Here is a 17,303-nt window from a genome sequence, read left to right as displayed (position 1 = left end):
GGCTATTATAAAAGAGAAATTCTTCACCATGGAATCTTGGAAGGATAGAATGTGTTTGTTGAATTACTAGCTTTTAAAACCTTCTTAGAAAGCAAAACATTGGTTTTTATTGTTGCTATTTGGAACCTCTTTAATGAATGGTTTAACAAAAAATTATCAAAACAACTTTGAAAATTCAATGATGTGAATTATCAGATTAACATTATACTCAAAGTTGCCTTCAGATGCAGGCAGGCTGCATTCCTTTTCTATTAAATTAATGGACTAAGCTTCCTTTTGAATGGTTGGACAGTCCATGACACTTGTTCCAAAACAAGAAAAGATACTGGAGGGAAAAAAAAAAAGAGGAAGGAGATTCAAGACTGCTGAAATTAGCATATTTCCTATTTGGACTTTAATGGGATTTTTCTACAAAGAATAAGATTTTGATCTTACCATAATAATGTCAAAAATGATGTGTTATAGGATAGCTTCTAAATGTAATATTTAATACTGTTGGATTACTTGAAGACAAAGGTTTATAGAAAACTTTAAATTTCAGAAAAACTGTAATATTCCAATAAACACGTAGAAGAAATATAATTTAAAAATTCACTGTTCAAAGCAAACCCTGGAAGGAAAATCTGAGAGATGCTTGTCTAGAAACAGGAAGTGGCACTGTGACTCAAGTGGTAAGGGCTCTCCTTGATCTGAAGAACTTAGGGATATGTTGACACCCAGGTCCTGAGTTCAAACCCCATGACTGACAAGAAGAAATTTTAAAGAATTAAAGCATTAGGCCTTTGAAGGAGACTCAGTGGTAGAGTGTTTGTCTTGCATGCATGAGGTCCTAGGTTCAATTCCTCAGCACCACACAAGCAGAAAAAAGTGGAAATTGCACTATGGCTCAAGTGATAGAGCACTAGCCTTGAACTGAACAGCTCAGGAACAGCACCCAGACCCAGAGTTCAGGCCCCCCTACCACTACCAACAACAATAAAAATTTAAAGCATCCAACAACCTGAAGATGTCCAGAATAATGAATGGGGCATTATCCGTTTACATGACTTAGTGACTTAAAACCTAGTTTACCAGGGTAGGTGGTGGGCAATTTGTGTCTTTGCCAAAACCTTCAAAATTATTTTGTATTTTCCCAAGGAGGGAGAAATGAGGGGATGGGGGGAAGAGGGGACGTGTTTGGTGACTTTGTCTTTTGGTTCAGTGATTTTTCTGGGGACAAATTCAGAGAAATACTGTTTGCAATCCTAGTTGCATGGGGACTGAAGAAGCCAGGCCCTGGAAGTGGTTTTGTCCTTAGCCTGGTTCCAACAACCAATGGATAATCCAAGTGCACTTCAGGACCAAGATGCCTTGAAGACTACTGATCCACTGGACAAGCAGACCTAACCACAGCCAAAAAAGGCAAAAAATGCAATGCCGAGGGCAGCATTGGAAATCTACACCAGGCAGAGATTTTTTAATATTTTTTATTGTAAAAATACTGCACAGAGGGTTTACAGTTACATGAGTAGGGTAATGAGTACATTTCCTATCGAGCATTGTTACCTCCTCCTTTGTTTTTCCCCTAGCCCTTCCCTACCCACCTCTCCAACTCCTCCCTCCTTGACCCCTGCCCGACACTGTAAATTCATTTTTGACACAGTGTCCTCTACATCTCATCATCACAATGGGTCAACCTGCATCCCCATTTAAGCATTCTGCTATATCCCTTCCACTCCCCAAATTACAAAAATGTATATGCAAAATGCAGAACATTTGAATCAAATACAGTGAAAACAGGGATTATACCATGGGGAGGATGAACCTACAAAAGAATCACATAGTACATTATAAGTATATTAAAAACAAAAGCAAGAAAGAAAAAAACCACTGTGTCTCTGACTTGGGGTACATTTCGCTTAACATCATTTTATATGGTCATATGTACACAGCCTTTGATCTTCTCTGCTTGTCCTAGACATGTACCAGTCCTTGAAAACAAGGGAAACCATGGACCTATGTTTCTTTGGGCTTGACTTACTTCACTTAATTTAATTTTTACCAAGTCTTTCTATTTCCTAACAAATGGGGCAATGTCATTCTTTCTAATGGAGGCATAGAATTCCATAGTGTGTGTATGTCTATATATATATATATATATACATATATATAGATATATATCACATTTTCTTGATCCATTCATCTACTGAGGAGCGCTATGGTGACTAATTCTGCAATAAACATGGTTGCCCTGGCAGCTTTGGTATGACCTTGTTTGTGATCATTTGGGTAAATGCCCTAAAGTGAGATTGCTGGATCATAGGAGAGCTCTATGTGGAGTCTTTTGAACAACTTCCATACTGTTTCCAAATTGGTTAAACAAGTTTACAATCCCAGCAACAATGCAGTAGGGTTCCCTTTTAACCACATCCCCTCCAACATCTGTTGCTATTACATTTCTTGATTATTGCCATTCTAACTAGAGTGAGGTGCAATCTCAATGTTGTCTTGATTTGCATTTCTTTTATGGCCAGAGAACTTGAGCATTTCTTTATGTGTCTAATGGCCATTTTTATTTTCTCTTCAGAGAAGTCTCTCTTTAAGTCTTTAGCCCACTTAGTTATCAAGCAGTTGTTTCTTTGAAGATTTATTGTTGGAGGATTTATTTTTTTTGAGTCCTAAGTATATTTTAGATATAAGACCTTGTGTCGTGAAGATCTCCTCCCAGTATGTGAGCTTTCTATTGATCTTGCTAACTATGACCTTTGCCTTGCAGAAGATCTGATGTTTCATGCAATCCCATTTGTCCAAACTTTCTTTGATTTCTTTTGTTTCTGGCTCTCTATTAAGAAAATTTCAGTCTGTGCTTAAAAAAAGCCCTAGAGTTATTCCTATCCTTCATGTAATGTTTTCATGGTGTCTTCTTTTATTTTGAGGTCTTTGATCCATTCGGAGTTGATTCTCGTGCAAGGTGATATATACAGAATCTAGCTTTAGTTTTCTACAGGTGTTTAACCAATTTTTCCCACACCATTTACTCAAAAGGCTGTCTCTCTTCCATTATGTTTTTTTAGCTCCCTTGTGAAAGAGTAAGTGGCTATAGGTCAGTGGATTCATTTCTGAGTCTTCAGTCCTATTCCATTGGTCCTCAGGTCTGTTCTTGTGTCAGTACCAAGCTGTTCTTTTACTATGGCTTTTTAGTAGAGTTTGAAATTTGGAACTGATATTGTTACAGTACTGTTCTTTCTGTTAAGGATTGACAAACCTACAGTCAGTATTATACTTAATGGTGAAAAGTTACAGCCATTTCTTATAAATACAGGAGTGAGATTAAAAATATCTACTCTCTCCACTCCTCTTCAACTTAGTATTAGAATGCTAGCTGGGGCAATAAGACAGGATGCAAACTTAAAGGGGATCCAAATAGAGAAAGATGAAGTAAAACTCTCCCTCTTTGCAGATGACATGATCTTGTATTTAAAGAACACCATGACTCCACTCCCAAGTTACTTGAGCTGATCAGAAATTTTGGCAAACTAGCAGAGTATAAAATTAACCCTCGGAAATCAATGACTTTCCTGTATTCCAATAACAATAAGAGTGTGACTGAAATTAGGAAAGCAACCCCTTTTTAATAGCCGCACAAAAAAATAAAATACCTAGGAGTTAACTTAAGAGGTGAAGGACCTCTGTGATGGAAACTTTAAAAACCTGAAAAAGAAAATGAAAGCAGAACTAAGGAAGTGGGAAACCTCCCATGCTCATGAATTGGGAGGATTAACATCATGAAAATGGCAATACTGCCAAAAGCTATATCCAAATAAAATGTGATACCTATCAATATCCCAATCTCACTCTTAAATGAAATAGAAGAAGCAATCCAAAAATTATTATGGAAGAATAAAAGACCCCGAATAGCACAGAGGGTTTTTTGTGATTCTCATTTTGTATTACCACTTTGATTCTACAAAGTCATCTATGGATTTTAACTTCCTTCCCTCCCTTTGGATAAAGCTCACAATAACCCTGCCTCTAGCTCCCAAAACACTTATATCTTAGGTCTGAAAAATTGTTCCTAGATAGTGAATTACTTAATTGTATTTTGAACGTATAAAACATGCATATAAAAATAGCACATTTTGATCTCATGATAAAAGAGCCTTTTCCCCTCTCAAATTTATTTCCTGAAAGGCAGTTTTAGAGAGAATCTGTTTTCATTTTTAGATGAAAGGCTTGTAGGAAACTATGTTCATAATCTGGCTCCTCCTCCTGTACCTCAAAACCTAAAACACAAATTTCACAACCCATTTACAAGAAACAACACAAAAACCAAACACTGAGAATGCTCAGATGCAGAACGTTTTACAAAACCCAGAATATAACTTTGCTGTCTGAAGGAGAGGCTCTCTGAATAAATTAACAAACAAACCCAAAAGAGCAGCCAGGAGTATCAGACGTGAGTGTTCCTGGCTACTACTCCATCGACCAGGAGCATGGAAGGGCTTCCTGAGCCTGCTGGAGAGTGCGTGGAGAAAAGTTTCCTTGCCAGTCTGAATACAACAGTTGGCATCACCCCTCCTGGGCCTGTCTTTCTTGTCTTCTCCCCACAGCGGAGCAGAATCATCCCTTGCTCCATGAAGGATAAATACTGTACAAGCTGATCCACAGAGTGGCTTCTATTCAGTCTGCACTCCTTCCTAGGTGGGTGGTCCCTGCCCCATGGTGTGTGTGTGCTCCCAGGGGCTGATCCTCATAGCCCATGCCCACGGGGCAGGCAGGTGCTAGATGTGAGTCATTCACACAGAAGCTACGGGGTTGCTGCCCTAGCCCAACAGCAGGTGTACCCTGATCTTCTCCCACAGTCCCAGGCGAGGTGCCCACAAGGGTCCGATTTAGACAGACTGCCACTAGGATCCTACTTCACCAGAGGGATCAGCATGCCAGATGAAGTGGCTGCCACCTGAATTACTACTTATTTTATGGAGCAGTTTTAAACAAAGTGATACACATTACTGTATGATATATAATGCTATATCCTTGAGTCTCTAGTCCAAAATCATTGAACTTGATACTAACAAAAATGGATTTTATTGTTTGTATTTATAAGGCCATAATGGCAAACTGAAATAAAAGCACAACAAAACTCTTATCCATAACACATGATTAAATCTGAGAATTTGAAAAAAATTGTATGTAATTAGTGCAAATGAATTATACTAGAATAGTAAAACACACACAAAATATTTATTAGTTACATTCAAAAGTAAAATAAGTAATTACAGAAAGAATTACTGCTAGATAAAAAATATTACAATGGTTTAACAGGTTGAAGTGATATAGGTTAAATATTTGGTTTTTATAAAATTATTTAAATTTCCCAGTTCTGTTTATCTCAGTGAAGGAAAATGTTAGAAAGTAGAAATTATATGTGGCACCTCTTGCTTCCAGTACCACAAAGGGGAGTGGCACTTAATAATGGGAGTCCTGGGATGACACCCACACCCAGCCCATGTAGACCCATCAGAGGTCCCTGTGGTGACCCTGAGGGGGTCCAGGACATCACATTGCTGCTGCAGCAGGTGCAGCACTTGTTGTGGTGGGCTGCGGCCAACAAGGCTCCATTAGTGACCAGATCAAGCAAACCAGCCTCAGGGGCCAAAGCCAGGAGGGAAGGCAAGGCAGACCCCAAGTCCTGCCTCCCATCTGTGTGGACTACACTGCCAAGGCCAGACCCATTTCTCTGCTTTGGAGCACAACAAGGGTAGGGAGTGAGCCTCCAAAAGGAGCATCCCCAGAATGGCACCCAGATCTGGGCACATGCAGACCAAAAGGACGAAGAAGGAGGCTACACAGCAAACCCAAAGAGCTTCAGGCCCCTGGTGCTGCAGCTGGTGCATTGAAAGTCCAGACTCCTCTGGCACTGATGGGCATATGCAGGGATGGGCCCATACCCGAGTCCACAGGGACCAGAAAATGGAAGTCTGTGGGGATGCTGAAGGGGCTCCAGGGTGTTGAGCTGCGCAGCTGTCACAAGCCTGCTGGCAGAGGGGCCAGCACACAACTCCAGTCTCCAGACCACCTTAAAGACTGATGAGGTGAGAGCAGGGGTTATACCGTGCAGAAGGGACATACAAAGCAACAAAGAAATCTTCTTATAAATATGTTAGAAATAATCGAGTGAAAGAAAAACATTTGAATACCCCTGCTCTCTCTGTATTTGCTGTTGGTATAATTTGTGGAGGGGAAGGGCAAAAACAAATCGTTTAAATAAGGATACAGGTGGACTAATTGCAACAATGAGAAGTACAAGTCGTTATGTCAAAAAATGAACTTTACAACTTTGGTGGTGGGGGGAGGAGGATGGGAAAGGGCTTGATAAGAAATGTACTCATTGCCCATGTAATTGTAACCCTTCTGTACGGTGTTTTCACAATAAATAAATAAATACATGACTGATAAGGTGAACCACAGCTGGGCTGCTTGGCCTCAAAGGGTTGGACTGCCCGCCCAGCCTTCCTTCTCCCATGGACTGTACAGTGTACAAACATGGTGTCCCCCCACCCCACACCCATGAGGGCAGGAAGTGACCTCGGAACGGAGTCTCCCTGGGATGGCACTCTCACCTAAGACCACTGCAGACCAGTACCAGCACAGCTGGAGGAGGGGAAGGCAGCAGTGGATTCAACTCCAGCCCCACAACTGCCAGCTCCTGGGTGAAATGGAGCAACTGAGACTGGGAAGGGAGGTGGGAAGGATGGGCGGGGCTCATCTGGCAATGCTGGGGAGCATGCACACACATCCTCTCACTGCACATCCACCACAAGGAAGGGGGTCCCACTTCTCAACGGGTGACCTGAGGAGGCACCCACACCTACAGGGACTACAGAAATTGAGGTTCATGTGGTGACTTGGAAAGGGCTCCAGGGTACAGCCTTGCTGCTGCACTGAACAACTGGCAAAAAGAAAAAGAAAAAGAAAAACATCCACTAAAACTTCTCATCAATGATAATGTATTATACTTTAAAAACAGTTTTAATTCCCTGTTGTATATTTTTGCATGGAGCCCTCTGAATTAACCAAAAATCTCCAGGATTTCCTCATGCACATTAATACTAATAAATATAGCTTTTATTCTTTTTTTAATTAAGGGAGGTTGCATTTAGTTCCTTCCCATGTTTAATTCATGAAAAAGAAATCCTAAAGTATATCTGTCAAACACCAAACTCATGATTTCTTCTGAACGCCTCACTGAAGAAAGAGAATAAAATAACCGAACAACAGGTATCACCCATATTGTCACCGTGCTAGCTCTCTCTCTGATTAAAAATAATCCTGTCATGCACATGCAGATCACTTATGCAAAATTTTTTCCAACAATTCTTGTAGTTATATTACATTTATCTTTCTCCTTCTGTCTCCTCTCCTGCTCCTTTTCCCCAGGGTCCTGTTTCCCTCTTACATCCCTTTTCCCTTCAACTTTCTCCCTGTCCCATCCTCTTCTTCCTCCTGCTATGCCCTTCCTCCTCTCTTACACCTTTCTCCTCCTTTCCTTTCCTCTTTCTCCTACACTTTCACTTTCTTCTACTTCTTCTTTATGATCCTGGGGGTTGGACTCAGTGCCTTGTGCTCACTATGCCGATGCTCTGCTGCTCACTACAGGCCTCCAGTCCAGACTTCATCTCAATGACCATCTATTTCTGATTTGTTTTTAAATAGCAAAACCAACAAAGACTTTTGATTCAGGATTTAGTTCATTGTACATATTCTGTGCCATAAATATGTGCTACTTAATACATTGTGGCTAATAGGTTTTGATTATGCCTTGGGGTTCAGATAAACTCATCAGAAACAATGTGTTTGAAGGCAATCTAATGTGATCCTATGTTACTCCCAAATTAATGAAATGGTTACTTTGTATCTTGCACAAGTACTTCTATATTGTTCCCAGATTAATGAACTGTCACTTTGTGGTAGCACCCACAGTAACACTAATCCAAGGATTGCTGGGGATCAGAAGATTAAGTCCAGACAGGAAAATCCATGTGATATGTATCTCTAATTAACTGCTAAAAAGCCAGAAGAAGACCTGTGGGTAAGTGGTTTAGTGCCATCCTTGCACTGAATAAGATGATGACAGGACCCAGGCCTGAGTTGAAGACCTGTGGTGGGTGCACGCACACACACACACACACACACACACACACACACACACACACACACAAAATTTCCCAACTAGAGCAAGTAGAATATCTGTTTTTCTGATAAGATGTCTGAGTTTCTGTCCCATGTGTTTGTATATTTTTGAAAGCTGTATCATCAACTTACCTAATTTTAATAAATGACACCTTGTTCACTATTATTTACTCCTGGTTTGAAAATATTTTAAGACACATTTTTATGTAGAAAATTGAGTTTGTTCCCGAAATTGTGACTGTCTTGGTTTGTAAAAATGAAAGAATTGTGCTTTTAATTCATTAGTTCATAAATTAGAAAAGTAACCATAACCCTAGAACCAATTGCCTTTGGATTCTTAAAGCCACACAAATATATTAGTTTTTATTTATCCTATCTTTGATTCAACTCATCTTTCTCAAAATAGTTTTTAGTTTTACTTAAATATCCTGCCATTTTTCTAACCCGAACCCTAACTGGAACATTCAGGCTAACCCTCACACTAATCATACCCTAATCCTTCTATTATGTACAGTTTCTTATTTCACATTCATCCTAATTGTAACTTTACTTGTTTTTCAAAAATTTGCTTTCAATTTGACCCTAAATTTTCCATTTTCCTAATGCTAACATTACACCCATCTAGAACGGAAACCTAATTTTCACCCTAATGATAGTCCAATTCTAATGTTTAAGAAAAATATTCTAGTTTTTATTCATTCTAGTGAATGCTCCAGTTTGCACTATGGAAATGAATTTCAATTTGCCCTAATTCCCACAAATTTCCTGACTCTACATCTGAAGTTATCTTGTTCCCTAACATGAATCATTATATTATGTGTCCTCAAATTCTCACATCAGGAAAAATATGGTCGTTTCCCTTGATCTTACCTGTTCATGAACCCCTGTACCCTAAAACAGTTTCAGATTTACTCATCATCTAGTCCATTACTTAACACTAACTCTCAACTGAAATCTGGCTGGAAAACTCTCATTAATCATTACAAGAATGATCACTGCGAAATAAATATAATGATAATGCTCTAGTTACTATTCAATCTCACATTTTTTGCTTCCACTTGTTAGTGAAAACTTAATTTCATACTAAAAATATTCCTATTCATAACACTAATCATAATCAGAACAAAATACTGACCCTAATCTTAATATAAATTATATGTCAATACTAACACTAACACAAGTAAACTAATTTTCACTCATGCTGACTTGATTCAAATAAGCCTTCCAAACATAGGTTACAATTTTTTCCCAATATCTTAGTGATTTTCTAACCCTAAACTTAACCTTAACTGGAACAATGAGAATAACTATAAGCCTAATTGTAAGTAGATTCTAATATAGCAATACTCTAGTTCACATTCATTCTAACTCTTACCAGGCTTATTCTAAAATTTACCTTCAATTTGAGCCTCATTCTTTTTCTCCTTCACTCTAACCCTAATCATGGCTGTAATCCTAACCATAAACTTGACCCTAATGGTATCCCAATTATAAAATTTATGAAAATCCCTCATTTTGTGTGATCCTAAATGAAATTGACTTGTAATTCTTGAAATAAATTGCAGGTTTTCCTAAACCCTACAGATTTCTCACTCTTAACTCTGAATCTATCTTGTTCCATAACAGGAATCATAATACCCATTTGATCTCAAATCCTGATATTATGAAATAGAATATATTTCCACTATTGTAACATTTCCTGAATTCCTAGAACCTAAAATAAGTTCAGATTTATTTAACATTTAACCCATTCCTTTTTTTTTTCTTTTTGTTGGTCATGGGGCTTGATCTCTGGGCCTGGACATGATCCCTGAGCTCTAGGCATGGGCACGATCCCTGAGTTCTTTAGCTCAAGGTGTGCACTTTATCACTTGAGCCACAGCACAACTTTCAGGTTTTCTGGTGGTTAATTGGAGATCAGAGTCTCACAGATGCTCCTGCCTGGACTGGCTTTGAACTGCAATCCTCAGAAATCACCTTCCAGGAATGGGAGTCCAGGGAAACTGTAACCAATCAACTAAGTGATTTGAGAATAAACACTGAACACAAATTAAGGAAGTAAAGAAGTTCATACAAGATCTAAAACAAAGCCCCAACAAAGAAATTGAAGCCATCAAAGCCAAACACTTATAAGGAAAAGAAATGAAAAACAAAGTAGAAAGTCTTGATAGTAAGTTCGACCATGCAGAAGATCGAATCTCGTGGATTGAAGACAGCCTAGATATTATAGAGAAAGAACATTCAACCATCCAAGACAAATCCAAGAAATATGGTAGATCTATTCAACATTTTGAAGACACCATCAGAAGGCCTAATCTGAGGATAATGGTTGTAGAGTAGCACCTAGAGACAGAAGTTAATGGTCTAGGAAATTTGTTTAATAGAATCTTAGCAGAGAACTTCCCAAACATGCAAAAAGATAGGCCTATTCAGACACAAGAAGCTTTTAGAACTCCAAATAGACCAGACCAAAACAGGACATCCCACCATCATGTTATAATCTGCAGAGGATCAATTCAGACCAAGGAAAAGATCCTTAAAGCTGTCAAGGAGAAAAGATCAATCACCTATAAAGGGAAACTAATTAGAATCACCTCAGATTTCTCAGCAGAGACAATCAAAGCAAGAAGAGCCTGGAATGATGTATGTCATACCCTAAAGACAAACAACTATCAACCAAGAATACTGTATCCAGCTAAACTCTCCTTCATAACCTCAGGTCAAATAAAAACCTTCCATAGCAAAGAAAAACTGAAACAATACATCTCCACCAAACCAGCCCTACAAAAGTTTTTTAAACATGTCCTATACATAGAAGACCACAATAAAGGCCAAGAAACCTCACCCAAACTGAGAATCCAAGAGCCATAGGAAGAACCTAGTTGCTGCAGCCCCCAAGAAGGTGGATTAAATGGCAGGAACTCCCAAATACCTCTCAGTCCTATCTCTCAACATTAACAGACTTAATTCTCCAATTAAGCAACATAGACTGTCTAGTTGGATTAAAAAGCAAGATCCTTCTATCTGCTGCCGTCAGCAGTCACATCTTGCCCATAAAAGCAAACACATTTTCAATGTGAAAGGCTGGAACAAAATCTACCAAGCAAATGGCCCCCATAAACAGACGGGAGTTGCAATACTAATATCAGATAAAATAGACTTCAAATTAAAATTAGTGAGAAGAGATAAAGAAGGTCGCTACATACTAATTAAGGGATCTCTCCTTCAGGAGGATATTACAATTCTAAATCTCCATAGCCAAACAACAGAGCACACAAATTTATCCAAGAAACACTAATTTAACTCAAATCCCACATAGATCCAAAGACATTAATTGTTGGGGACTTTAACACACCACTCTCTCCACTAGATAGATCAACTCCGCAAAAACTCAATAGAGAAACCGCAGATCTGAACAACTGCATAGCTCAACCAGATTTAACAGACATCTACCAAATATTTCACTCAGCAGCATCAGAATACACCTGGGTTTACATGGGACTCAGTGTCAGGTGAGCCTACACCACTTGGCTAACTTCCCCATGTACCATGCGTATTGTATGCAGTGTGATGTCAGTGGACCACATTTTCAGGGTGTGAAAAGTCTGACATTCTTAATGCATATCTGTAATGTAGTGCAGCAGAAACTAGGAAAATATTGCTTGGCATTCTGGTTTGGTTTGAGAATAAGACTTAAAAAGCTAAATATTGTGGTGCATGCCTATAATCTCAGCACTGAAGAAACTGAAACAAGAAGATCACATGGAATATACAGAGACTCTGTGTTCAAACAAAAGGAGGGTAGACAATAATGGAAAGGGTAACACTGATCAACATGCATTGTCCACATGAAATAAAATGAAAATCTCTTTAAAACTATTTAAAGAGATAGTATTTATTATTTATTTTACAATTATTATTTATTTTTATTATTTGCTTATTTGTTACAAATAAACTGCTGATGGCTCACACTTGCAATTCAAGATAGTCAGGAAGCTGAGACATGATGATCCCAATTGACTTTTGGGGGATGGTAACTTGAGGTAAAACTCTCATGGACTTTCTGGCCCAGGCCGTTTGAATCTTGACCCTCAGATCTCAGACTTCTAAGTAATTAAGGTTACAGGGGTGAACCTCCAGCTCCAGGCTTCCAAGTGACTCTTATCTCCAAATAACCACAAAAATGCCAAATGTGGCTCAAGTGATTGAACACCAGGCTTCAGTGAAAAAAATCTCAAGGGACAATACCCAGGCCTCAAGTTCAATTCCCATGAACAACAACAACAGAAATGAAAGAATCATCAATAGAATATGCAATCACTGTTGTTGTTGGTACCCTGTGCTTACATGGTAAATATCAGTAATTTTTCAATGATCTCTTTGTGCATCAAACTATTAAAATCATCTTTGCCATACATCCTGACTCCACATGAGGCAAAAAGATCTAACAAAGATGAAATAAAGATCCTGTGATCATTACTCAGACCAGTTCTCCCCACATTCTGGTGGCTGTTGGTGACTGTGGGAAGAGGCTTTTTTTCTGAACAGACAATGTCCACAGATGCACAGTGAGGTCCCTCAAAAGCTAGCAGAAGGCATGCACCTATTCCCATCCTCAATCACTGTAAGCGTGGTGGGACTCATTTTCTGAGAAGCTTTCACACTACTGCTGTGTGTAGAATACAGTCATCAAACTGGAAATGAGTTAATATTGATACTAGAGCTAACTCTCAGCATCTATTATTGCATCCCAGAAGGAGGTGATGCACAGAGATATGTGCATGTGTGTGTGGAAGTACACACCTGTGTGAACAGCAGTATTGGGATTTAAACTCAGAGTCTCACACTCTCACTTGGCTTTTTCACTCAAGTATAGCACTTGGTGCTATACTTCTTAGGCCAAAGTTTCACTGACTTGTTTTTTTTTTTTTTGTTAGTTAACTGGAAATATGAGTCTTGGAACTATTCTGCCCAGATTTTTCTGCAAACCCTAGATCTGAGCCTTCTGAGTATTTAGAATTATAGGTGTGAGACACTTGTTGCCAGCTCCAACTACTATCCAAGGAGACACATGGCTTTATTGATACAGCTGGTTGGCCTTGGTTTATGATTAGTGGAGATTGGAGTTGGAACTCCAGCCTTTCCTAGGGTCTGAGTTGGTAATTCTAGGCATCTTGTCACCACTCCTCAGACAGAATTGCCTTTAGCCTTTAGCCATCTTGTCACAGAATTGAGAGGTAACTGCCAAGTCTCCTGGAATTCAGGGCCAATGCAAGGGATATCTGTTGGTTCTGAGTAACCAGGGCTGCCGTTTCCATGGCGTTTCAGGCTTCCAGATTTGCCTGCTAGATCACTGTGCTTCCTATGCTTCCAGCACCTTTCACTCACAAGGACTAGGGCAGGCCCAGGACTCTTCTTTCAGGTGCCATGTTTGTTTATTGGGTGAAGAATATGAATGTAAGAATAAGCAAACTCACTCAATCCAGGGCATAGAAAGCTGTTCACAGGCTTTCAAGATTTCAGCTTGACCATTCTGGGGTTGACTCCCACTGCCTCTACCTTGAAACATCCTCTTCAGAACCTAGATCAAGAGGGTCCATAAGGGGCCTGCATTGCATCTCAACACTGCCTAGCTGCTTTCCTGATAAGCTGCTCCTCCTGCACTCCTCCTGCTATGTGTGATGAAGGGGGCCAGAAAATCTATACCAAAATAATCCTGCTATAGCATGTGGGGTCAAAGTTCATAGGGCATAGAAACATTTTCCTGGGTTTTCATACTCAGGAAAATGAGTGATTATTCTCTTTTTTGATTGGTTTTGTTTTTCATTATTTCTGGATGCTGTATATGTAAACACAGACTGGTTCAAATGTGCTCTTTGAACAATGTCTTAATTTGATAAGCAGACATCTCACAATAAGTCAAATACCCAATAGCCCCATTTGTGAAAGGTCTTCTCTTCTCCAAAACCTTCAAGAAGATGCCAGAAAGACAAGAAGATATTTTTGTAACCCTTCTCTTTGATCCATGTGTGAACACAAAGTGTGGATCCAAAGTGTGGATCAAAGTGTGGTAGAGCAACAGTCTTGACCAAAAAAGCTCAGGGAGAGCACCTAGACCCTGAGTTCAAGCCCTTGGAACAAAACAAAAGCAAAAGAAAACAATCCACAATATGTATGAGATATATGGATATACCTGTATTATACCATAACTATGCTGTAAAAATAAACCTATTAGAAAATTTAAATTTGTTTTCTTTTGTAGCTCAGTACCAGAAGCTCAGGACTATAATACTACTTACTCAAGAGACACTTCTCATCAATTCACCAGGAAAAAGCTGGGAGTGAAAGTGTTGCTCAAGTGGCAGAGTGCCCGCCACAAAACTAAAAGCTAAAACAAAAAGCTTGAGCCCTGTATTTAAACAGAATACTGGACCAAAACATTTCTTTTGTGTCCCTGTCTACCTTCTATCTTTCTAGAGTGAACTGAATCAATACTGTTTCATTTTTACCAGAGAAAAAAATGGCTCTGAAAATGGTGCTGGGAAAACTAGATATTCACCTTGAGAAGATTGAAACTCAGTTGCTATCTCTTACGCCATACCACCTACACACACACACACACACACACACACACACACACACACACACACACACACACACATTAATTCAATTTAATCAAAAGATCAGTGCTAGAGAACCTGCTATTGATTACATGTAACACTCAGATTAGCCCCTTCCAAGTCAAATCTCTGGGGCTAGGGAGTGAACTCCAGGCCAGACACACACTAGGCAATGCTCTAACATTTGAACTGTGCCTCTATCCCTTTTTTATTTAATATTTTTGAGGGGGTCTTACTACCTTGATTCAAAGTGCCATTGAATGTATAATATCCTTGCACTGTTCCCCAAAAGCCCAAATTACAGCATCTGCCAACATTTCCAGTTTTTCTCATTTGTTTTCCTACCTTCCACACACATAATCTCACTTCAGAAGATACTTTTCTCAGGTATTTGTTCTGATGAAAAACTGACTACTTGCTGGGTGCTAGTGGCTCACGCCTCTAATCCTAGCTACTCAGGAGGCTGAGATCTAAGGATCACAGTTCAAAGCCAGCCCGGCAGAAAAGTCAGTGAGACTCTTATCTCAAATTAACCACTAGAAAACCGGAAGTGGTGCTGTGGCTCAAGCAGTAGAATGTTCGCCTTGAGCTGAAGAGCACGGGATAGTGCCCAAGTCCAGAGTTCAAGCCCCACGACTGACAAAAAACAATCAAAAAACCTGACTACATGCAACCCAGTTAATATGCAGCAATCCCTTGTATTTGATGCACTGACATTTTATAATCTAAAAAGAAAACAAAAAATTCCACTTAAAGTTCTATGAGGGCAGAGTGAGAAAGGTGAGGGGCCCTGGGATTAGACATGTGGAACTCCTGACCTAAGTGGGAGAGTAATCACCTTCCCCACATCAGGACCTTCATGACACCAAATCTGCACCTTTGGGCCTCTGTCAGTGTCCACAATGACTACCCCACTCGTATCTGCCACCATTTTCAACTTGAGAGAAGCTTTATGCAAGGTTTGGTTGACAAGATGCTCAATGACAGAGCTCCCAGAGAAGGGGCTGCTTGCTGGACAGGAAGGCAGTGGTCTCTCCTGCTGCTGAGGTGTTTCCCTTGGAGGCACTTGGCCAACACCCTGCCCAGCACCAAGTTCCACCAGAGCTAGGTCATCAGCAACTTGAAGAGTGAGCCAGTCCCAGTCTTGTACTCTAGGGACAGCAGCTTCAGAGACTGCTCTTTCTCACAGGTGCTGAGCAGCTGCTGCCCAATCAGAAGCAGACCAAAAGACGCAGGTCAACTCCAGGCGCTATAAGACCTAGCTGTTCCTCCAATTTGAAGAAAACACCTATAGAGACAAGTGTCACTTCATGCACAGCATCCACAAGCTCCACAGTCTAGCCTGCCATCCCAAGTGCAAGATCTAGCTGGGTTGCACCTTCCATGTCACCAACCTTTGCCTCTATGAGCTCTGCTGCCACTTCATCCACAAAACCAAGGAACGCAGAGCCCTGGCCAGGACCTTTCTGCAGACCTTCCCTATCTCCAGGATAGCTTTAGCTTTGCTGGATTTTCCAGTGCCAATGAGACTGCTGCCACCACTGGATTGCTAGATAGCCCCACGTCCATCATCCCAACACCCATCCTGATTGCCGATGACCTCCTGGGCTCATCCAACCTTCCTGATGGCACCAATAACCCCTTCACCTTCTAGAGCCAGGTATTTGTTCTTTACCTCTTTCATGGGGCTGCCTTTCATGTCTACCCCACCACCTTCCTATTCTGATCCATGTCTGAGTTCTCTCACATGTTTGATTCTCATGCCACCCCTCAGGATTCTCTCTTGGGTCAAGGCTACCTGTGCAGTGCAGCAGGAGCCATGCTGGGTCAGATTCCCCCATCTTGGACAATTCAGGAGACCTGCCCATTTTCAGCAAACTTTCCATCTCATATGACTAAAGCACCAGGGTAAGGAGGGACACCCCCAATCCATTCCTTCTACTCCCCTTCCTCCTGCACCACATCCTAGATCTAATTAATCACCAAAAATCCTGGAAGTGACCTGTATCTCAAGTGGTACAGTACTAGCTTCATGTTAAATGAAGCTCAAGGATAGCTCCTATCCTGAATTCAAGCACCAAGACCACCACAGAACATCAACAATAAAAAGATGAGTGATTTGGAAATGGAAAAAGGCCTTTATAGTCAAGTAGATCCACTGAAATGGAAAAAAAATAACCCTGTCTTATGACTAAAGGACTCAATATTGTACTTTATTTTACTTTTTATCAGTTGTGGAGCTTTAGTCATGGCCTGGGCAACGTCCCAGAACTTTTTTGCTCAAGACTAGCTCTCTACTTCTTTAAGCAACAGCTATACATCTGGTTAAGGGGGTGGTTAATTAGAGTAAGAATATCACAGACTTTCTTGCTCAGGCTGGCTTTGAACTATGATCCTCAGATCTCAGCCTCCTAGAAGCTAGGATAACAATTTTGAGTCACCAGTGCCCAGCTAGGACTTAATATTTCTAAAAGAGGGCTGGGAAGTTGGCTCAGTGGTAGAGCGCTTGGG

The 17,303-nt window shown here is 40.2% G+C and overlaps 1 pseudogene; it reads left to right on the top strand.

Moving 5' to 3' along the window:
- Positions 1 to 15,694: 15,694 nt before the first annotated feature.
- On the top strand, positions 15,695 to 16,691 carry LOC122096481 (annotated as a pseudogene).
- The last annotated feature ends 612 nt before the right edge of the window (positions 16,692 to 17,303 follow it).

This window comes from Dipodomys spectabilis, unplaced genomic scaffold, assembly GCF_019054845.1.
Source record: "Dipodomys spectabilis isolate Male_0828 unplaced genomic scaffold, ASM1905484v1 ptg000374l, whole genome shotgun sequence".
NCBI classification, from domain to species: domain Eukaryota; kingdom Metazoa; phylum Chordata; class Mammalia; order Rodentia; family Heteromyidae; genus Dipodomys; species Dipodomys spectabilis.
This window is presented reverse-complemented; position numbering and strand designations above follow the sequence as displayed.